Source organism: Pelodiscus sinensis, chromosome 15 (genome assembly GCF_052426305.1).
Source record: "Pelodiscus sinensis isolate ZL-2025 chromosome 15, ASM5242630v1, whole genome shotgun sequence".
Taxonomy (NCBI): Eukaryota; Metazoa; Chordata; order Testudines; family Trionychidae; genus Pelodiscus; species Pelodiscus sinensis.
The window spans coordinates 41,960,105-41,981,030 of record NC_143066.1 but is presented as its reverse complement, the minus strand read 5'-3'; the positions used below and the strand labels follow the sequence as shown (position 1 = coordinate 41,981,030).

Below are 20,926 nucleotides of genomic sequence, written 5' to 3'. Positions count from 1 at the left end.
CAAAGGTTAGAAATGTATTGATTGAAACATCCATGGAAAAAAATCAAAATGAGAAAAAAAACACTGACACTGAAATTGAGTAATTATGAAAAACAGTCAAAACCCATCCAAGGCCCTCTTTGGAGAGAGGGCAAATATTGAGTAAAGTCTCTTATTCGCTCCAACAGACATTCTTGGTAGGGAGAAAAGGATTAGTTCTGTTGTCTGTCCAATTGTGAGTCCGGAATGAGACTCAATGCAGCTTTTCATAAAACCAACAGACCCAGGAGGCAGAGAAGAGAGGATAGTAAGGATGGAGGCAATGTGGTTTTTGTTGATGTTCTCAGCACACAGGGTGGCTGGCCAGTCAAGAAAGAATGCTTTGGGCTGGCAGGTCAGCCATAGCAGGTGTCAGTCAGTCTGTACTCTGACTCACTTGCTAATCAGGACATCATGTGGTTGGTCAGGTCTCATCCCTCTCTTTCACTGTTCCTCCTCAGACTGAAGAGAGCTGAATGGCTGACTCCTCTCTATGCTGGTGCTGAAAGTACAATTGATTTCAGGATCAGGTGCAAAGCCAAGTGAGAGGACAGCAGGAAGATAATGGGGGACAGAAAAGAGCAGACAAGGGAAATACAGCCAATCTGTCCTTCTCTTATTGCGAAACAATAACCTCCAACCTGCCCTTTTGAAAGCAGAGGTGCAGCTTGCATCATAGATCTTAAGCAAGGTTTAAGCATAGTTTCTTTCTATCTGAATACTCAGTCAACAGCTGATTATAAAGAGTACAGGAATGTGGGAGGAAGACCAGAACACCACACATTTTGGCGACTGCTGATAGGCCACACCATATCACTTGGAAAATAACTGGCTATTCCACTGGAAAGTGGATGGAGGGGAAATCATTAATGTCTGATAAACTGGGAAGAGGGGACTTAAAACTGAAATTAGGTGGGATCTGAAATCTGTACGTTCGTTACCTTAAAAAAAGAGCACTTGTCACAGTGTAACAGAGAGGTTGTGGAAGCAAAATGCAGGACAATGTAGCACTTTAAAGACTAACAAGATGGTTTATTAGATGATGAGCTTTCGTGGGCCAGACCCACTTCCTCAGATCAAATAGTGGAAGAAAACAGTCACAACCATATATAGCAAAGGATACAATTAAAAAAAAAGAACACATATGAAAAGGACAAATCACATTTCAGAACAGGAGGGGGATGCGGGGGGGGAAGGAAGGAAGGTAAGTGTCTGTGAATTGATGATATTAGAGGTGGGGAGAGTGGGATCATAGAATAATAATAGGACTGGAAGGGACCTCGAGAGGTCATCGAGTCCAGCCCCCTGCCCTCAAGGATGTTTGTGAGTTAATGGTATTAGAGGTGATAATTGGGGAAGCTATCTTGGTAATGGGTAAGATAGCTTGAGTGTTTGTTCATTCCTTTTTGGAGAGTGTCGAATTTTAACATGAATGACAGTTCAGAGGATTCCCTTTCAAGTGCAGATGTAAAAGGTCTTTGTAGCAGAATGCAGGTGGTTAAGTCATTGAGTGTCCTTTCTGGTTAAAATGGCAATAAACTGTTTTTTCTTTGTGATCTTGTCTGATATCTGTTTTGTGGGCATTAATCCTTTGGCGAAGTGTCTGAGATGTTTGTCCAATATACATAGCAGACGGACACTTTCGGCACATGATAGCATAGATTATATTTCTGGATGCGCAGGAATATGTGTTCTTGATCTTGTAACTCACTTGGTTAGGTCCAATAATGGTATCAGCAGAATGAATATGTGGACAAAGCTGGCAACGGGGTTTAGAGAGCAAGAGAGGTTGTGGCTGAGTTTTGACACCCACCCTCCTAGTTATCAAGAATAATCTTGATTTCAGCTCACATTATTAGATTATCTTCCACTCAATCATGTCCATACAAATAAAAACAATATCTTTTGATCATACATGGTAACCTATTCACCTAAATATACATTAAGGAAACAAACTGTAAATTTCAAGGCAAACAAAGCTTAACAAACTGTTTAACTAGAAATTCTGAGTTATAATGGAGTTATAAATAGAGGCTCCTTTCAGAAAAAAAGAACATTCTCTTTGTTTCCAGCCAAAATCAATAACCATAAATATTTACAATCAGGAAAAATTATCAACAAAACAAACTGATTTACAATCAATATCATTAATAAACCATTCTGCCCAGTATTTAAAATATAAATTACAGCTATTACACATTGGATGAAATATTTAAAATGTGACAAACACTATGGTTCCAGAGAAAACACCTGTCATTCCTTGCCTTTCCACTGCAGTGCGGCATTGCCTGAAGGACTCTGCCCTGAAATGGATATGCATCTGAGCGGGGAATATTAGTTGGGATAGGAGTCTCTTTGCTGACAAACATGTACTTGCACCCAGTGCTACTGGCACATTTCTTCACAGAAAAAGTTGTCATTCCACTAAACAAAACTGATTCCCTGCAATTCCATAAGATATGGGTCTGTTCTGTGATTAATCTGTTTTGTTTCTGTAAAAGTGTTGTGGGCATCCATTTGTTTTCTTGTGATGGTCAATGGGCATCCCAACAGCAGCATAACCACCTCCCTCCCTTCAGTATAACTACCAGTGTGCATTCCCTGCCCCCCTCACACAGACACTCTGTTACTACAGCTAGGTAGTTCCCATCTTGCACCATGTACCTCTGGCAATTCATCTCCATCCCCAATTTCCACCTGCAGACACTGTCCTGAGAGGGCACTACCAACACACGGATGACTAATGCTAAATACTATCAGAGAGAGCTTCTTTTCTTAACCCCAGCAGAAACAGCTCAGGGCCTAGAGCAATGATGGGCAACCTAGGGTAGTGATTAGGTCGCATGAGTGGTCCTCCTTCATCTCAGTGGCCCGCAAGATTGTCATAACCAAGACAGTCTCTCAGGATAGAGTAGTTTTGCTAACTGCATCTGCGTCCCCAGAGTTTGCAGGGTGTGCCAATTGAACTGTCACAGTGCCATGACTGGATGCAAAGGGAGTGCATGGGAGTCAATGTTGTATGCAATCAGCATGTACCTTACTTCGCATGTCCTTGCTTTACATGTGTGTCACTTTAGTAATACTGTTAGGAAAAAAACAAACGTGCCAACATGGACAGAAATCAGTGCACTCTGGCAATCCTGCATGTGGGAAACAATAAACAAAATGTCTTGTGAGCCATACAAAGAATCCTGATGGACCACAGGTTGCTCACCACTGGCCTAAAGTGTGTTAGCATTGACACCATTTCCCTAAACACTCCAGGATCTTTCTGTGCAAATTCTATTTTGCTGGTGCTCAGGTGAAGCTGTGATAAGGGAACATATGCTAAGTGCTACTCACCCCAGAAAGGTGTCACAGGATGCTGGGGGCAGCACCAAGTTCAGGGAGGCTGAAAGCTGCAGAGGGAAAGGGGTGTGAGTTGATGATCAAAGAGGATGCAGGGGATGGAGATAAAGGGGGTTCTGAAGGAGAAGAGATAGGGATAAGGGGGTGGAATGCACGAGGAGGGATGGAAAGAGTGTGAGGAGGGAAAGGAAAAACATTTAGAGAGTGAATGAGATAGTTGGATTGTGAGGAGGCAGGGTGAGAGGGTGTGGTTGTAGTGTGAAGGGGCAGGGTGAGGGAAGGAGCTTGGAGTCCCAGCAGTTGGGCTGAGGGGCAGTTTGGGGGGTGAGGGGATGAGGTGAGAGAATGTGGTTGGAGTGTGAGGGGGGGTGAGGGAAGGAGGCTGGAGTCCTGGGGGGGGGGCTCATGGGACAATTGGGGTGAGGGGGCGGGGTGAGGGAAGGAGGTTGGAGTCGGGGGGGCTGATGGGGCAGTTGGGGTGAGGGGCAGGGAGAGGGAAGGAGGTTGGAGTCGGGGGGGCTGATGGGGCAGTTGGGGTGAGGGGGCGGGGAGAGGGAAGGAGGTTGGAGTCGGGGGGCTGATGGGGCAGTTGGGGTGAGGGGGTGGGGAGAGGGAAGGAGGTTGGAGTCGGGGGGGCTGATGGGGCAGTTGGGGTGAGGGGGCGGAGAGAGGGAAGGAGGTTGGAGTTGGCGGGGGGGGCTGTTGGGGTGAGGGGGTGGAGAGAGGGAAGGAGGTTGGAGTCGGGGGGGGTTGATGGGGCAGTTGGGGTGAGGGGCAGGGAGAGGGAAGGAGGTTGGAGTCGGGGGGGTTGATGGGGCAGTTGGGGTGAGGGGCAGGGAGAGGGAAGGAGGTTGGAGTCGGGGGGGTTGATGGGGCAGTTGGGGTGAGGGGGCGGGGAGAGGGAAGGAGGTTGGAGTTGGCGGGGGGCTGTTGGGGTGAGGGGGTGGGGAGAGGGAAGGAGGTTGGAGTCGGGGGGGTTGATGGGGCAGTTGGGGTGAGGGGCAGGGAGAGGGAAGGAGGTTGGAGTTGGGGGGGGTTGATGGGGCAGTTGGGGTGAGGGGGCGGGGAGAGGGAAGGAGGTTGGAGTCGGGGGGGTTGATGGGGCAGTTGGGGTGAGGGGCAGGGAGAGGGAAGGAGGTTGGAGTCGGGGGGGGGGGTTGATGGGGCAGTTGGGATGAGGGGGCGGGGAGAGGGAAGGAGGTTGGAGTCGGGGGGGTTGATGGGGCAGTTGGGGTGAGGGGGCGGGGAGAGGGAAGGAGGTTGGAGTCGGGGGGGGTTGATGGGGCAGTTGGGGTGAGGGGGCGGGGAGAGGGAAGGAGGTTGGAGTCGGGGGGGGTTGATGGGGCAGTTGGGGTGAGGGGGCGGGGAGAGGGAAGGAGGTTGGAGTCGGGGGGCTGATGGGGCAGTTGGGGTGAGGGGGCGGGGAGAGGGAAGGAGGTTGGAGTCGGGGGGCTGATGGGGCAGTTGGGGTGAGGGGGCGGGGAGAGGGAAGGAGGTTGGAGTCGGGGGGCTGATGGGGCAGTTGGGATGAGGGGGCGGGGAGAGGGAAGGAGGTTGGAGTCGGGGGGCTGATGGGGCAGTTGGGATGAGGGGCAGGGAGAGGGAAGGAGGTTGGAGTCGGGGGGGCTGATGGGGCAGTTGGGGTGAGGGGCAGGGAGAGGGAAGGAGGTTGGAGTCGGGGGGGGTTGATGGGGCAGTTGGGGTGAGGGGCAGGGAGAGGGAAGGAGGTTGGAGTCGGGGGGGCTGATGGGGCAGTTGGGGTGAGGGGCAGGGAGAGGGAAGGAGGTTGGAGTCGGGGGGGGGCTGATGGGGCAGTTGGGGTGAGGGGGCGGGGAGAGGGAAGGAGGTTGGAGTCGGGGGGCTGATGGGGCAGTTGGGGTGAGGGGCAGGGAGAGGGAAGGAGGTTGGAGTCGGGGGGGCTGATGGGGCAGTTGGGGTGAGGGGCAGGGAGAGGGAAGGAGGTTGGAGTCGGGGGGCTGATGGGGCAGTTGGGGTGAGGGGGCGGGGAGAGGGAAGGAGGTTGGAGTCGGGGGGGGGGGGTTGATGGGGCAGTTGGGGTGAGGGGCAGGGAGAGGGAAGGAGGTTGGAGTCGGGGGGGCTGATGGGGCAGTTGGGGTGAGGGGGCGGGGAGAGGGAAGGAGGTTGGAGTCGGGGGGCTGATGGGGCAGTTGGGGTGAGGGGGCGGGGAGAGGGAAGGAGGTTGGAGTCGGGGGGGTTGATGGGGCAGTTGGGGTGAGGGGCAGGGAGAGGGAAGGAGGTTGGAGTCGGGGGGCTGATGGGGCAGTTGGGGTGAGGGGGCGGGGAGAGGGAAGGAGGTTGGAGTCGGGGGGGTTGATGGGGCAGTTGGGGTGAGGGGCAGGGAGAGGGAAGGAGGTTGGAGTCGGGGGGGGGCTGATGGGGCAGTTGGGGTGAGGGGGCGGGGAGAGGGAAGGAGGTTGGAGTCGGGGGGGGCTGATGGGGCAGTTGGGGTGAGGGGGCGGGGAGAGGGAAGGAGGTTGGAGTCGGGGGGCTGATGGGGCAGTTGGGGTGAGGGGCAGGGAGAGGGAAGGAGGTTGGAGTCGGGGGGGGTTGATGGGGCAGTTGGGGTGAGGGGCAGGGAGAGGGAAGGAGGTTGGAGTCGGGGGGGCTGATGGGGCAGTTGGGGTGAGGGGGCGGGGAGAGGGAAGGAGGTTGGAGTCGGGGGGGCTGATGGGGCAGTTGGGGTGAGGGGGCGGGGAGAGGGAAGGAGGTTGGAGTCGGGGGGGTTGATGGGGCAGTTGGGGTGAGGGGGCGGGGAGAGGGAAGGAGGTTGGAGTCGGGGGGCTGATGGGGCAGTTGGGGTGAGGGGCAGGGAGAGGGAAGGAGGTTGGAGTCGGGGGGGGGGCTGATGGGGCAGTTGGGGTGAGGGGGCGGGGAGAGGGAAGGAGGTTGGAGTCGGGGGGGGCTGATGGGGCAGTTGGGGTGAGGGGGCGGGGAGAGGGAAGGAGGTTGGAGTCGGGGGGCTGATGGGGCAGTTGGGGTGAGGGGCAGGGAGAGGGAAGGAGGTTGGAGTCGGGGGGGTTGATGGGGCAGTTGGGGTGAGGGGCAGGGAGAGGGAAGGAGGTTGGAGTCGGGGGGGCTGATGGGGCAGTTGGGGTGAGGGGCAGGGAGAGGGAAGGAGGTTGGAGTCGGGGGGGCTGATGGGGCAGTTGGGGTGAGGGGCAGGGAGAGGGAAGGAGGTTGGAGTCGGGGGGGCTGATGGGGCAGTTGGGGTGAGGGGCAGGGAGAGGGAAGGAGGTTGGAGTCGGGGGGGTGATGGGGCAGTTGGGGTGAGGGGCAGGGAGAGGGAAGGAGGTTGGAGTCGGGGGGGCTGATGGGGCAGTTGGGGTGAGGGGCAGGGAGAGGGAAGGAGGTTGGAGTCGGGGGGGTGATGGGGCAGTTGGGGTGAGGGGCAGGGAGAGGGAAGGAGGTTGGAGTCGGGGGGCTGATGGGGCAGTTGGGGTGAGGGGCAGGGAGAGGGAAGGAGGTTGGAGTCGGGGGGCTGATGGGGCAGTTGGGGTGAGGGGCAGGGAGAGGGAAGGAGGTTGGAGTCGGGGGGGGCTGATGGGGCAGTTGGGGTGAGGGGCAGGGAGAGGGAAGGAGGTTGGAGTCGGGGGGGCTGATGGGGCAGTTGGGGTGAGGGGCAGGGAGAGGGAAGGAGGTTGGAGTCGGGGGGCTGATGGGGCAGTTGGGGTGAGGGGCAGGGAGAGGGAAGGAGGTTGGAGTCGGGGGGCTGATGGGGCAGTTGGGGTGAGGGGGCGGGGAGAGGGAAGGAGGTTGGAGTCGGGGGGCTGATGGGGCAGTTGGGGTGAGGGGCAGGGAGAGGGAAGGAGGTTGGAGTCGGGGGGCTGATGGGGCAGTTGGGGTGAGGGGCAGGGAGAGGGAAGGAGGTTGGAGTCGGGGGGGCTGATGGGGCAGTTGGGGTGAGGGGGCGGGGAGAGGGAAGGAGGTTGGAGTCGGGGGGCTGATGGGGCAGTTGGGGTGAGGGGCAGGGAGAGGGAAGGAGGTTGGAGTCGGGGGGCTGATGGGGCAGTTGGGGTGAGGGGCAGGGAGAGGGAAGGAGGTTGGAGTCGGGGGGCTGATGGGGCAGTTGGGGTGAGGGGCAGGGAGAGGGAAGGAGGTTGGAGTCGGGGGGCTGATGGGGCAGTTGGGGTGAGGGGGCGGGGAGAGGGAAGGAGGTTGGAGTCGGGGGGGCTGATGGGGCAGTTGGGGTGAGGGGCAGGGAGAGGGAAGGAGGTTGGAGTCGGGGGGCTGATGGGGCAGTTGGGGTGAGGGGCAGGGAGAGGGAAGGAGGTTGGAGTCGGGGGGCTGATGGGGCAGTTGGGGTGAGGGGCAGGGAGAGGGAAGGAGGTTGGAGTCGGGGGGCTGATGGGGCAGTTGGGGTGAGGGGCAGGGAGAGGGAAGGAGGTTGGAGTCGGGGGGCTGATGGGGCAGTTGGGGTGAGGGGCAGGGAGAGGGAAGGAGGTTGGAGTCGGGGGGCTGATGGGGCAGTTGGGGTGAGGGGCAGGGAGAGGGAAGGAGGTTGGAGTCGGGGGGCTGATGGGGCAGTTGGGGTGAGGGGGCGGGGAGAGGGAAGGAGGTTGGAGTCGGGGGGGGGGGCTGATGGGGCAGTTGGGGTGAGGGGGCGGGGAGAGGGAAGGAGGTTGGAGTCGGGGGGCTGATGGGGCAGTTGGGGTGAGGGGCAGGGAGAGGGAAGGAGGTTGGAGTCGGGGGGCTGATGGGGCAGTTGGGGTGAGGGGGCGGGGAGAGGGAAGGAGGTTGGAGTCGGGGGGGCTGATGGGGCAGTTGGGGTGAGGGGGCGGGGAGAGGGAAGGAGGTTGGAGTCGGGGGGCTGATGGGGCAGTTGGGGTGAGGGGCAGGGAGAGGGAAGGAGGTTGGAGTCGGGGGGCTGATGGGGCAGTTGGGGTGAGGGGCAGGGAGAGGGAAGGAGGTTGGAGTCGGGGGGCTGATGGGGCAGTTGGGGTGAGGGGCAGGGAGAGGGAAGGAGGTTGGAGTCGGGGGGGGCTGATGGGGCAGTTGGGGTGAGGGGCAGGGAGAGGGAAGGAGGTTGGAGTCGGGGGGCTGATGGGGCAGTTGGGGTGAGGGGCAGGGAGAGGGAAGGAGGTTGGAGTCGGGGGGCTGATGGGGCAGTTGGGGTGAGGGGCAGGGAGAGGGAAGGAGGTTGGAGTCGGGGGGCTGATGGGGCAGTTGGGGTGAGGGGCAGGGAGAGGGAAGGAGGTTGGAGTCGGGGGGCTGATGGGGCAGTTGGGGTGAGGGGCAGGGAGAGGGAAGGAGGTTGGAGTCGGGGGGGCTGATGGGGCAGTTGGGGTGAGGGGCAGGGAGAGGGAAGGAGGTTGGAGTCGGGGGGGCTGATGGGGCAGTTGGGGTGAGGGGCAGGGAGAGGGAAGGAGGTTGGAGTCGGGGGGCTGATGGGGCAGTTGGGGTGAGGGGCAGGGAGAGGGAAGGAGGTTGGAGTCGGGGGGCTGATGGGGCAGTTGGGGTGAGGGGCAGGGAGAGGGAAGGAGGTTGGAGTCGGGGGGCTGATGGGGCAGTTGGGGTGAGGGGCAGGGAGAGGGAAGGAGGTTGGAGTCGGGGGGGGGGCTGATGGGGCAGTTGGGGTGAGGGGGCAGGGAGAGGGAAGGAGGTTGGAGTCGGGGGGCTGATGGGGCAGTTGGGGTGAGGGGGCAGGGAGAGGGAAGGAGGTTGGAGTCGGGGGGGTGATGGGGCAGTTGGGGTGAGGGGCAGGGAGAGGGAAGGAGGTTGGAGTCGGGGGGCTGATGGGGCAGTTGGGGTGAGGGGCAGGGAGAGGGAAGGAGGTTGGAGTCGGGGGGCTGATGGGGCAGTTGGGGTGAGGGGCAGGGAGAGGGAAGGAGGTTGGAGTCGGGGGGCTGATGGGGCAGTTGGGGTGAGGGGCAGGGAGAGGGAAGGAGGTTGGAGTCGGGGGGCTGATGGGGCAGTTGGGGTGAGGGGCAGGGAGAGGGAAGGAGGTTGGAGTCGGGGGGCTGATGGGGCAGTTGGGGTGAGGGGCAGGGAGAGGGAAGGAGGTTGGAGTCGGGGGGGCTGATGGGGCAGTTGGGGTGAGGGGCAGGGAGAGGGAAGGAGGTTGGAGTCGGGGGGCTGATGGGGCAGTTGGGGTGAGGGGCAGGGAGAGGGAAGGAGGTTGGAGTCGGGGGGCTGATGGGGCAGTTGGGGTGAGGGGCAGGGAGAGGGAAGGAGGTTGGAGTCGGGGGGCTGATGGGGCAGTTGGGGTGAGGGGCAGGGAGAGGGAAGGAGGTTGGAGTCGGCGGGCTGATGGGGCAGTTGGGGTGAGGGGGCGGGGAGAGGGAAGGAGGTTGGAGTCGGCGGGCTGATGGGGCAGTTGGGGTGAGGGGGCGGGGAGAGGGAAGGAGGTTGGAGTCGGGGGGCTGATGGGGCAGTTGGGGTGAGGGGGCGGGGAGAGGGAAGGAGGTTGGAGTCGGGGGGCTGATGGGGCAGTTGGGGTGAGGGGGCGGGGAGAGGGAAGGAGGTTGGAGTCGGGGGGCTGATGGGGCAGTTGGGGTTGGAGTTGGCGGGGTGGGTGAGGGGAAGCTGGGGTGTGAGGGTGCAGAGTGAGGGGTGAAGGAAGGGGGTTGAAGTGTGAGGGAGGATGAGGAGGGAGAGGTTGGTGGTTGGGGGGTGGGAGTGACGGTTGGGGTGTCAGAAGGGGCGGTTTGAGGTCCCCGGGGGGCGGGGCGAAAAGGGCGGTTGGGATCCCCGGGGGCGGGGCGAGAGGGGCGGTTTGAGGTCCCCGGGGGGCGGGGCGAGAGGGGCGGTTTGAGGTCCCCGGGGGGCGGGGCGAAAAGGGCGTTTGGGATCCCCGGGGGCGGGGCGAGAGGGGCGGTTTGAGGTCCCCGGGGGGCGGGGCGAAAAGGGCGGTTGGGGTCCCCGGGGGCGGGGCGAGAGGGGCGGGTTGAGGTCCCCGGGGGGCGGGGCGAAAAGGGCGGTTGGGGTCCCCGGGGGCGGGGCGAGAGGGGCGGGTTGAGGTCCCCGGGGGGCGGGGCGAAAAGGGCGGTTGGGGTCCCCGGGGGGCGGGGTGAAAAGGGCGGTCCCCGGGGGCGGGGCGGGAGTGGCGGTTTGAGGTTCCTGGGGGGCGGTTGGGGTCTGAGGCGTAGGGGCGGCTCGCGCGCTCCAGATCAATTCCCGAGTCCGGCGCGCGCTCCGGAGGACGCGCGCGCGCGCTCCCGCGCCTGGAGGGACCAGGCACTCAGCAGCTGCGAGAGCCCGGCTGCCCGCCCAGGTAAGTCTGCCGGACACTCAGCCGCGGGACCCGCCACCCTTTGGGGGTCTCCTGCCGCCCCGAGCCCAGCTCGCGGGGCCTGGCGGGAGGACGCGGACCTGCGGTGCTGGGGCGCAGGGTCCAGGCTCGGCTCCCCGCCCCGGGCACCGGCCCCCCAGGGGGACGCCTGGGCCGGGGAGCGGGGGCTCGGGCCAAGCCTGGCCCGGCTCGGCTCGCTGACAGGTGGTCCCGGGGCTTCCGCTGAGCGGCTGGATCGGGCCACGCCTGGCCCCGGATCCCTCCCCTCGCCCCTTGTGCCGGGCCGGCTGAAGCCCTCTGCGACGTTGTGAGCAACCGATGCTAACCCCGCATCTGGCGGCGGAATCGCACGGATCGCGCCCGACGCTGGCGGGACAGAGCAGTGACCAGGGCTTGCTTTCCTCTCTGTGTACGCAGGGGTTCATGACACTCCCTCGAGAGGAGCCCAGCCCTGCAGCCCTACACACGGAAAACATGAGCCCCTCTCCGAGCGCCCCTCCCGCTCGCCGTTGTGCGGTGTGGAAGTACGGAATGTGTTCTGTGGCTCGCATGCAAAGGCCTCTGGCAGCATTGCCAAAGGAATGAAGCGGGGCTGGAGGGCTGATCCTAGGCAAAGAGCCTTTCATTTTGGGCCAATTTCAGGCAAATAGCTACTCGGCCCCCCCTCGCTCATACCAAGTTACAGAGGACTTTGCTGCCCCTGGTGGCCCCATGCTGCTCTTGCCTGTATAATAGAGCTGCCCTGTTTCTCTTTAACAATTGCAGCTCCCATTGGTAGTAGCTGGCACAGTATTGCCAACCCCAACCATTCAAAAATCATGTTTCCACCCCGTCAATGAAATTGAGTTAAAAATCATGAGGCTTGATTCTTTGAATTTGCCTCCTGATGTTGGAATGTTCAGCAGTCACATTTTCAAGATTATGTCCCCAGAAATGAGGGCTAGAAGCGTACATAAAATAAAATAAAAACCCACACTCACATCAGCAGAGATTCTTAGTTGCCAATCTAATTGCAGCAGCTTGGTCTTTAAGAAAAACACCAAAGATGGTAAAAATTGGCAACACTAATTGAGTCTCAGTTACCTCACATTCTCATTGGGCATGTGTCCATATTGCAAAATCTGCTATTGTAATTTGAGTTTCTGTTTGAGTCCTTGTTGGCAGCCTTAGCAAAGGAATCAAGGTCAGAGGGAAACTACATTAGCATGCACTGCTGCCGCCCTGTCTACCTGGTCTAGGGTGACAGACAATTCAGTTTTCAGTGCTCTTCATCTGGCACCTTTTATTAGCACTAAAATTCATTTAATAAAAACAGCAACACCCTACTCCCTGTACTGATATACTCAGAAGGCTACCTTAAAATGGCAGTTATAAAATGGCTATTTTCCATTATGGGCTGCAGTTTGTACATTGCCAGAGAAGCATATAATCATAGTTTTAATGGGTTAGTTTGTGGGTAAAATTGTGCAGTATACTGGGAATTCACTCCCTTATATTGACTATCAATGGCCAAGAATGGATTTTGTTATAATAAAATACATACTGAGGAGGCCAATCAGAGAGCCTGGGGGATTTAAACACTTGGTTCTAGATTGTGAGAGTAGGAAACAGGTATTTAATTCTTCTAATTCATTTGTTATTTGATGGGTTTGTGATGTTACAACACAGGAAACAGGTTCGCTCTTCAGCCCGTGATGTCCGTTAAGTGCCATGTTTTGCAGAGTAGAGCACTGTCAGCAGATAGCTTTGTATGAGGTGACCTGGGGAGAAAGAGACACTTTGGAATGACAGGATGTAGGAGATCTGTTCAGGAGCAAAGCAGGCGAGGCGGGTCCTAGCTAATACCATGCAGCTGTCCAGTGAGTAAGCATGAGCAAGGATTTACAAGCCCGTCTTGCTTAATTAAGATGAAAAATTTATTGGTTCCATGTCTAAATGAGGGCACAATAGGGATATAGCATTCAGAAAGGAAACATCAAAATTCTAACACAAGGAACTAGTCCTAAAATTAATTCAGTGTCACTAGAAGACACTGAATATGGAAACTTTCCATAGACCACAGTGAAAAACCTGTACAAGTAAGAGGAATACATTTTAAAAGTCATACAAATGTAACTATCGTTGATAGTTGCCTCAATTTGGGCAAACATTCTGGAAATACTAATTCAAAATACAAGATTTCAGTGCTCAACATAAGTCAATAAACTCCTAACTCAGATGTTCACAGCATCCTAAATATGTCCCAAATTAATCTTATTTTATTATAAGACAAATGAATTTCACAGGAAGAATTTGAACAAATAAGATAAAGTTAGTGGCTGCGTCTAGACTGGCATGATTTTGCGGAAATACTTTTAACGGAAAAGTTTTTCCGTTAAAAGTATTTCCGCAAAAGAGCATCTACATTGCCACGGATGCTTTTGTGCAAAAAGTGCTTTTGCGCAAAAGCATCCGTGCCCAGTATAGACGCGCTTTTGCGCAAGAAAGCTCCATTTTAGCCATCGGGCTTTCTTGCGCAAAAAATTAAGGTGCATGTCTATACTGGCCCTCTTGCGCAAGTGGGCTTATCCCTGAGCGGGAGCGTCAAAGTATTTGCACAAGAAGCACTGAATTCTTACGTTAGAACGTCAGTGCTCTTGCGCAAAGTCTCGTGGCCAGTGTAGACAGGCGGCAAATTTTTGCAAAATCTTGCCAGTCTAGACGCACCCAGTGTGTTTAGTTTCTGCCTCTGTCAGCAAATGATTTGCTTCACTAACATAACAAGAAAGAATTACGTATTTTACTTCCTTATGTAATATGTTTATATCAAGGTTTTTTGAATGGAAAACTTTGTCATGCAAGCAGGGTTCTTTTTAGTGTTTGATCTGCTGGTGGAGACTTGAGATCTTTCAATTCTTTTACAATTTGGCAACACTTCTACAGGTCATCCTGCCAGTGGAGTATACTGAAGGTGTACTCAGGTATAACGTTTCCTATTTAATTTGTGTTAACCTCTGGGGGTTTTATATTTAAATCTCCTTGACTAAAGGAATTAAGTGACAGAGTTTTGGTTTTCCAAATATGTCAGTGGCCATGTCCTTTGTTTCAGATGTCCTATTCATCCTCAAACAGCTGTCACTTGGATTTCTCATCAGAGACTTGTCCCTCTTGGGGCTGTATTATGTGTTGCCTGATCTACCCTGTTACAGATAGTTACTGCACAGTGTTGAGGAATCCAACTTGTGAGGGAACAGCCAGTGAGCGCTCTTGCTGCTCTAGTTCCGAGGCTTCTCTTCACATGAGTATGTTTCCATACAGCTATATCTCCAGCATCATCATCCTCACTAAGAGCCAGCAAAGAATGTGGTCCCTTGGCCTGTTCTAAGTGACGCTCACAAAGAAACACAGGACTTAACATGGAGGGAAGGGAGGGAAGTTTCCAGTGTTTGAAGAAGAAAGGCCAAGTTACTTCCCTGTCATTTGGTGTGGAGTTAAGCAGGCTAAGAACACACTTATCGGATGGGGCCCCACAGGCAAGACAGGCAGGGAATTCCAGTCATGCCCTTGTTTGAATATTACGTGTTAGGGTTTTGACATGATGCTTGATGTAGCAATGTGCAGACCCACAAGCTGAAACTTAAGGCCCAGGGACCTTTTGTGGCAAACATACAGTTGCCAAGATGTCTACAGGGTTGGGTGGCTGCTTAGTTGGGGAGTTCTGGATTACAGTGATGCTTAAATATAGGGACAGAACCACACAAGAACTTAAGCACCTACAGCCCAGAAGTACTGTGATTTGTCAGACTGGAAATAGGCTGTTATTTCTATAAAAAAAAAAACCTGGAACCTTTTAAAAAGTATTTTAGTGACATGTGACATCTGCCTACCCTGTTAGCATTAAGCATTTGTATCACAGTAACTGAAGCAAAACCTTGGCTGATCACATCAAACAGGTTCAGTAAATGTTTTTCCTTCCTCATTAGAGAATGTACACTACTGGTTTCACTGTGCCCTAGTGTCGGAATCATGTTAGCAGCTGGTTATTAAATAGTCATTACCAACAAACTTCTTGCACAGCTTCCCCGCTCAGCATGGACTGGGATTTTTTTTTTTAAATGAGAACTGTTAGCCATACCCTATTACAGACTAATAAGTCACCAGTAGAATGAGATTGTAACACTGAGTCCAATCCTATAGGCATAGTCAGGCACAGAAGTGTCACCTTGGACTGGATTTATGGGTCTCAAGGTGCTGTCAGAGTAGCCTCTCCACAATACAGAGGCAAACCATGCTATAGTGTGGAGAGAGCTCCTTTTGCGCTCCAGAAATGACTTCCAGGATCGATTACTGAACATTACTTCCGATCACACATTTATGCTGGCAAATGCCAGCAAAAGCCAAACTTTTACTGTGTCCAGACAGTGGTGGAGGCATCATTCTGCTGCTCCATTGTTGACTGGAGGTGTTCAATAGAGTTTGCAAAGTGCTTTGAGATCCTCAGATAACTTTAAAAAGGCAGAGTATTATTAACAGTATATTGAAGAAAAATTCAACTAATTCCGTACTTGTATATTAGCAAACCCCTGCCCCATACCTGAATGGTGTGTTGGGGCAAAGTGCAGATCAGTAGAAGAGTACACGCAGCTGATAGATGCTCTACCCAGCAGTGCCCAAGTCAAGAGAGGGAAAGGTAAAACAGTCCAGCAAAAAGCAGCCATGAGGCCCATAAAGTCCTGCACGCATGGCTGCAGCTATTGCTGAATGCTGCAGTTTTGTAAACACTAGAGGAAGCAGCAGGGACAAATTCATGCATTGTCCTGTGTTCATGTGCCATTGCGGTATCCGGACTATGGGGAAGTTCTGCTTGGCTCCTGAACCCCCTGAGGTCTCAGCACTAGCCTCTGTTTGGATGTGGAGCAGGAGAAGGAAAAAGTATTGTGCTGCTACCTATGTTCCCTGGTTCAGGGCAGGATAGGGAGGGGCTAGTAAATGTATCTGTGCAGTAGTGTGGGTGGGTGCCAGTCACTTATCCCCGTGCATCCCAGCTAATGGGAGAGCCGGGCAGCATAAAGGGCTCACAGAGACGGAAAGGGTTGAAGTATCCCTTTAGAACACATGAGACACTTGATCTCCTTCCACATTAAGCTCAAGAGAGTACAAGGCACTGTCAAGGGTTGCAGGTGTGACCACAGACCTATAGCAAGCTGCAGAAATCAGGAAAGAATAAGATTTGTCTTAGAAAGTTTTTAGAAAATAAAGGTGAGGAGATGCATTGAAGCTGTTGGTAAGGTTAAAAACAACGGTAGGGTTACTTTCCTCCTTGAAAAAGGACCCTTTGTGTGCGTTAAAGTGCAACATTTCCTTTTCTCAAACAGCTTGTTCCTTTGAAAGCACCGTTTGCTCCAGCCAGAGGAAGTGAACTTGGTTCTTGGCTTCTTTCCACATTAAAAAATCCCTTTCAAATGGTGTTTGTTAACCAGTTTGTGCTGCCATCATTGGACAGAACATTGTTAAAACACGTCTGGGTATTTTAGAGACAGGGTTGGGGAGGCAATATCTTTTATTGGACTGACTTTGGAGGGCGAGAGAAACTTTCAGGCCACACAGAGTTCTTCAGTGCTGGGAAAGGTACTTTTAAACCCTTTTATGATCGTTTGCTAAGTTGGCAGCCAGTTTAGTGCTCAGTCCTGTATGATGCTGAGCACTTTGGCCCTGATCCAGCAAAGGTCTTAGATACCTGCTTACTTTTAAATCTTTGAGCAGGGTCATTTCAGAGTACACAGGTAAAATGCCTGTTTGCCTCCTGCCAGACCTGGTTCTTAAAACAGAAGTCTCCACTCCTGTGTTATCTACTGTGGATATAAAGTGAAGCAGGTCTGTTAAAGGACTGACTCCTATGCACTGGGGTTAACACTTTTTATAAACAGTTTTCAACACTGTTCAAAACCAGTTTGGGTTAACCTCAGATGCCTGGCCAACATGGGCAGCGGTCAATTATTTCACAGTAGTGTTTAAAAAGCAGCTGTAGAGCCCAGAGGACATAAACAACATCAGCTTGAATGGATTGTCAGTAGAGATTCAGACTGATTGGACAATAGAGAGATTCATGTATAAAGTCAACTGTAGTAACTGCTGTTACAATTATTTTACTGCGGATATTTACCTGACAATGTTTTAACCTCCTCAGTAAGTGTAAGTAGTTTTTAAAAATGATTTGGATCAGCTTTTGTCTCCTGTTGTCTTGTCTACACAGCATTTTTCAGTGGGGATAGAGAGGCTTATTTTGTGAAAACAGTTACAAGAGAACACAAAAGGGTGCTGAAAATACTGGAAGTATAATATACACTATAAAGTAATTTTAAAGGGCCATTTCTTAAATGGATAACTGTGTGCACGCATGTGTGCAATGACTGCTGCAAAATAGCGAACAAAGAAATATAGGTAAGAACACTTCAGGGTTTAAAATCTGAGGGTATGTCTACACTACCCTCCTAGTTCGAACTAGCGGGGTAATGTAGGCATACCGCACTTGCAAATGAAGCCCGGGATTTGAATTTCCCGGGCTTCATTTGCATAAGCGGGGAGCCGCCATTTTTAAATCCCCGCTTGTTCGAACCCCGTGTAGCGCGGCTACACGGGGCTCGAACTAGGTAGTTCGGACTAGGGTTCCTATTCCGAACTACCTAGTTCGAGCCCCGTGTAGCCGCGCTACACGGGGTTCGAACAAGCGGGGATTTAAAAATGGCGGCTCCCCGCTTATGCAAATGAAGCCCGGGAAATTCAAATCCCGGGCTTCATTTGCAAGTGCGGTATGCCTACATTATCCCTCTAGTTCGAACTAGGAGGGTAGTGTAGACATACCCTTATATAGATAAATAGATAAGGATGCAGGGGTGTATATATGTTGCATTAGAACTTACTGTGGTTTTGTAAACAAAAAGGTTTAAATATTCAGAAGACTAGAAACATTGCAGTTTATTCTGAAGAAAATATGATGTTTCTTGTGAAACTTCTGGGGAGCATTTCCTTGAAGAGAAGCAAGGAGAAACCCCTAAATCCTGGCTATAAGAAAGACAGGCTGAGATGAGAGTTTATGCATGCTTTATGAATGTGGGCTGTCTGTAAAGAGGAAGGCTAATTAATGAATGCTGATTTTCCTGAGTGTACCTGCAATCTCAGATTACTCATAAAACTTTGGACAAGCACCTGTAGCTCAGAAGTCTGTGCCATGGTCCTTGCTGACTAAAATGATTGGCAATAGGGAACGTGCTGGTCACCGGTTCTTGGTCCAGTCCTGTTGAGTAGCAACCAAATATTGCTCGTGCCTTAGTGAAAGGAGATGGGGGTCTCCCCATCCAGTTCCCAGTCAACGTTTCCCCATAAACACAGACTTTCTGACAGGACTCGCTGGACATGGAGAGGAACACCCCTGTGGCCACTACAGAAGCTGTTTCTAATGAAGGGTCAAGGTAGCCTGACACAGTAATTTGGAAGAACTATCCACTGCCGCCACCCATTCCATCCCATCCCTGTTCTTTGTCTGGAGGGCTTCACTTCCCAGCACGGCTTTACTGGCACATTCCCAGCACTGAATTCAGAGTGAAAACATTGACAATGCCCATGTTGAGCTGAATCCTTCTGGCAAGCCCAGCTAGAGGAGGAACCATTCAGTGGTCACCAGCTTGATTAGAAGGGAAAAACTAAGCAATTTATCCAATGGGAGTGCTCATTTCAACTTCCTGGTTTTCTTTCCCCATGAGTTTCTTTGCCACTCATGCCCTGATGCCATAACTTCATGATCAGACCCTTGTAGGAGAACATCTCCTTAGCACGTACAAATCTTCTGTGAATGATGATGTAATGGAAGGGAAATATAAGGAACTGAATCTGAAAGCTCCCTGTAAACTCCAGTCATCTGGAGGGGATTGCTCACCTGTCTGTTACTTGGTGTGGAGAAAAGCAGTCCTGGATTGCTGGTGGGAATAGTAATGCTCGTCAGCTGGCTTGACTAGTCAGTGGAACCCTACAGCAAAGAGATCAGGAAACAGAGGGAGAGAGGATTTTGAAGCGTGACCTTTAACAAGTTCAAAGAGATTCTCTTCTTTGAGTTGTATTGGAACATAGCTGAGTCTTGGCATGCCTTTGGACCACACCTTTTTCAAAGAAAGCCACACAAAATCAGGTTCCCAATTTGCATCAGCTGCTTGGTGACTTTGCAAAAGCAGCACATCTCTCGTCACCCTGAGAGTTTAATGATATATTAGTCAGCTCTGCTGCTTCCAGCCAACTCAATTCAGGAGCAAGACTGTTCACCGGTTTGGCCTATTGTCAACAGAAAGCCTAGTCCTGAATTCTTCGTTACCTTCAGTTCCACATGAGTAATCCTACTGACTTCATTACATGGAGGCCTGGGCAGAATTTGTCCCCACAGCCAGCACGTAAATGACAGGAAAAGGAAACACATGAAGCTATGTGCCTGCTAAGTGACACATCTTCAGTAAGCCTATGAGACTCCTTGTGAAGTCTGCTCATGTGTATGCCCATCCTGTGTAAACAGACAGTCCTGCTTGCAGAGTCTGAGTGGGTATTTTTAGAGGGTCCTGTTTTAAACCCTTAGGAAAATGAAATTAAACCAAAGGAACCTGATCTGAAGGCTCACACTCCATCCATCGGCCATCCCCGAGGTGTCTGTGCTAAGGGGTCTCCAGCCAGTGCTGTGCTTGGCATAGATGCAAGGTGTGCTACTAACGGTGCCTCCATGCAACGGAGATGAGAATCGCAGCCTTAAATCTGGAAGGGGGGTCACTACCCTTGTCATCTCCTACATTTCTCTCTCACTGGTCCCTTCAGCCTGCAGATAAACTCACATCACGCTCTATTAGCAGCAGCAAGGCAGATCTGGCCTATGTCTGCACTGTGCCAGGATGCAGGCAGGTGGGATGTGCACGGCAGAGTGCACCAAAGAGCTGCTGTCTCATTGCCCCAGTGGATGCGGCTGGCACAAACATAAAGGTACCCAGCTCCCACTGACGTACCCCTGCATGGCGCGTGTTGCACCTTGTGCCCCTGAACTGCAGCCCCGCACAGACAAGAGCGTTAACCTTTCCTCTGCGCTCCGTGAAGAGCGAATTCAGAAAGTGTTGGGATGGTGAAGGAGGAGGCAGAAAGTCCCCAGCCCTACAATCAGGGTTGCCAACCGTCAGTAAATTTAGAGTCTGTAAAAAATTAGCCAAAATTGGACATGTCCGTAAAAAAATGTAGGTGTTTGTAAATTTTGTAAAAGTGAAATAAAATTTAAAAAACCAGCAACTATTCTATAGCAATTAAATTTCTTCTGTGCTGCTTCAGACATTTTACTGCAGAGCAGTGGAAACTGGATATTTTAGTTGTTTATTTAGCTCGATGATTGAGGTGACGTAACGTGAATCACATGATCCACTTGATGTTATCATCTACGTTATCCTGCTGAGTTAGCATCAGCACATTGATGTATGAATGACAACGATTACTTTTCACTTTTGGCCATTTATGTTGTCTTAATATAGTATAAAAATTATGTTTGTAAAAAAATTTGTCCGTAAATTTTTCTCATTTTGTGTATAAATGAAATTTCTGTGGGTTGGCAACACTTCCCACAATGGTGGAAATCTTCAAGGGGTCACACAGCTTTTCTTCCCGATTACGGCTAGTACGTCCCTCAGGGATAGGTCTCATACAATCACAGCACTCTACCAACTCCTGGGGAGCAAGGGTTGGCAGCTATGGGCTATGGATTTAAAACACTACGGGAGGCACAGAACACCACATAGACACAAATCAGTAGTAGTGACACTCAATTTCAGTCAGAAAACTACAAGCTACAGACAGTCAGAGTTGTACTAGGAAAATAGAATTGTTTTCAGAAACTGTAACATAACCCTCAGCTACAACGGTGATAGAGGCTGGGGAACAGTGTGGCACACTGCAATTTAACACCCACATTAAGGCTGTCTCCAGTCTTAAATCTACCTTATCATATTAAACACCTTTCTAGGGACCCTCTCCCTTCAGCTGGAACAAACCTCCATGTTGTACTTTGTAAGAGCTTTCAGGGAGCATTTTAGTATTGCTTCTCCATCACCACCTACCAGCTCACCCATTTCATGTTGTTAAAGGAAAGAACAAGGCAAGAATAAGTATCCGCACAAAGTCAACCAACAAACTCCCCAAACCAAACAGATGTGAGGAAGAATGAACATCTGACCATAGTTTGTTCATACCAGGGCATCTAGACCAGTGGTCTCCAACCTTTTTACACCCAAGATCACTTTTTAAGTCTCAGAACAGGCGAAG

General features: G+C 52.7%; 1 protein-coding gene and 1 long non-coding RNA gene across 2 annotated transcripts in view; one reads left to right on the top strand and one right to left on the bottom strand.

Moving 5' to 3' along the window:
• Window positions 1-10,410: 10,410 nt before the first annotated feature.
• Window positions 10,411-20,926, top strand: part of SCNN1B (sodium channel epithelial 1 subunit beta) — a 41,970-nt gene continuing 31,454 nt past the window's right edge. Inside the window, exon 1 of the mRNA XM_075899946.2 lies at window positions 10,411-10,597. The gene's annotated coding sequence lies outside the window, so the exon portion shown is untranslated. The remainder of the gene's footprint in view (window positions 10,598-20,926) is intronic.
• The window catches only part of LOC112546240 (uncharacterized), a 28,003-nt gene continuing 19,118 nt past the window's right edge, over window positions 12,042-20,926 (bottom strand). The window contains exons 2-3 of the long non-coding RNA XR_016346909.1: window positions 18,528-18,617; window positions 12,042-12,375 (exon numbers count right to left, since the gene is read on the bottom strand). This is a non-coding gene — a long non-coding RNA (uncharacterized LOC112546240). The remainder of the gene's footprint in view (window positions 12,376-18,527; window positions 18,618-20,926) is intronic.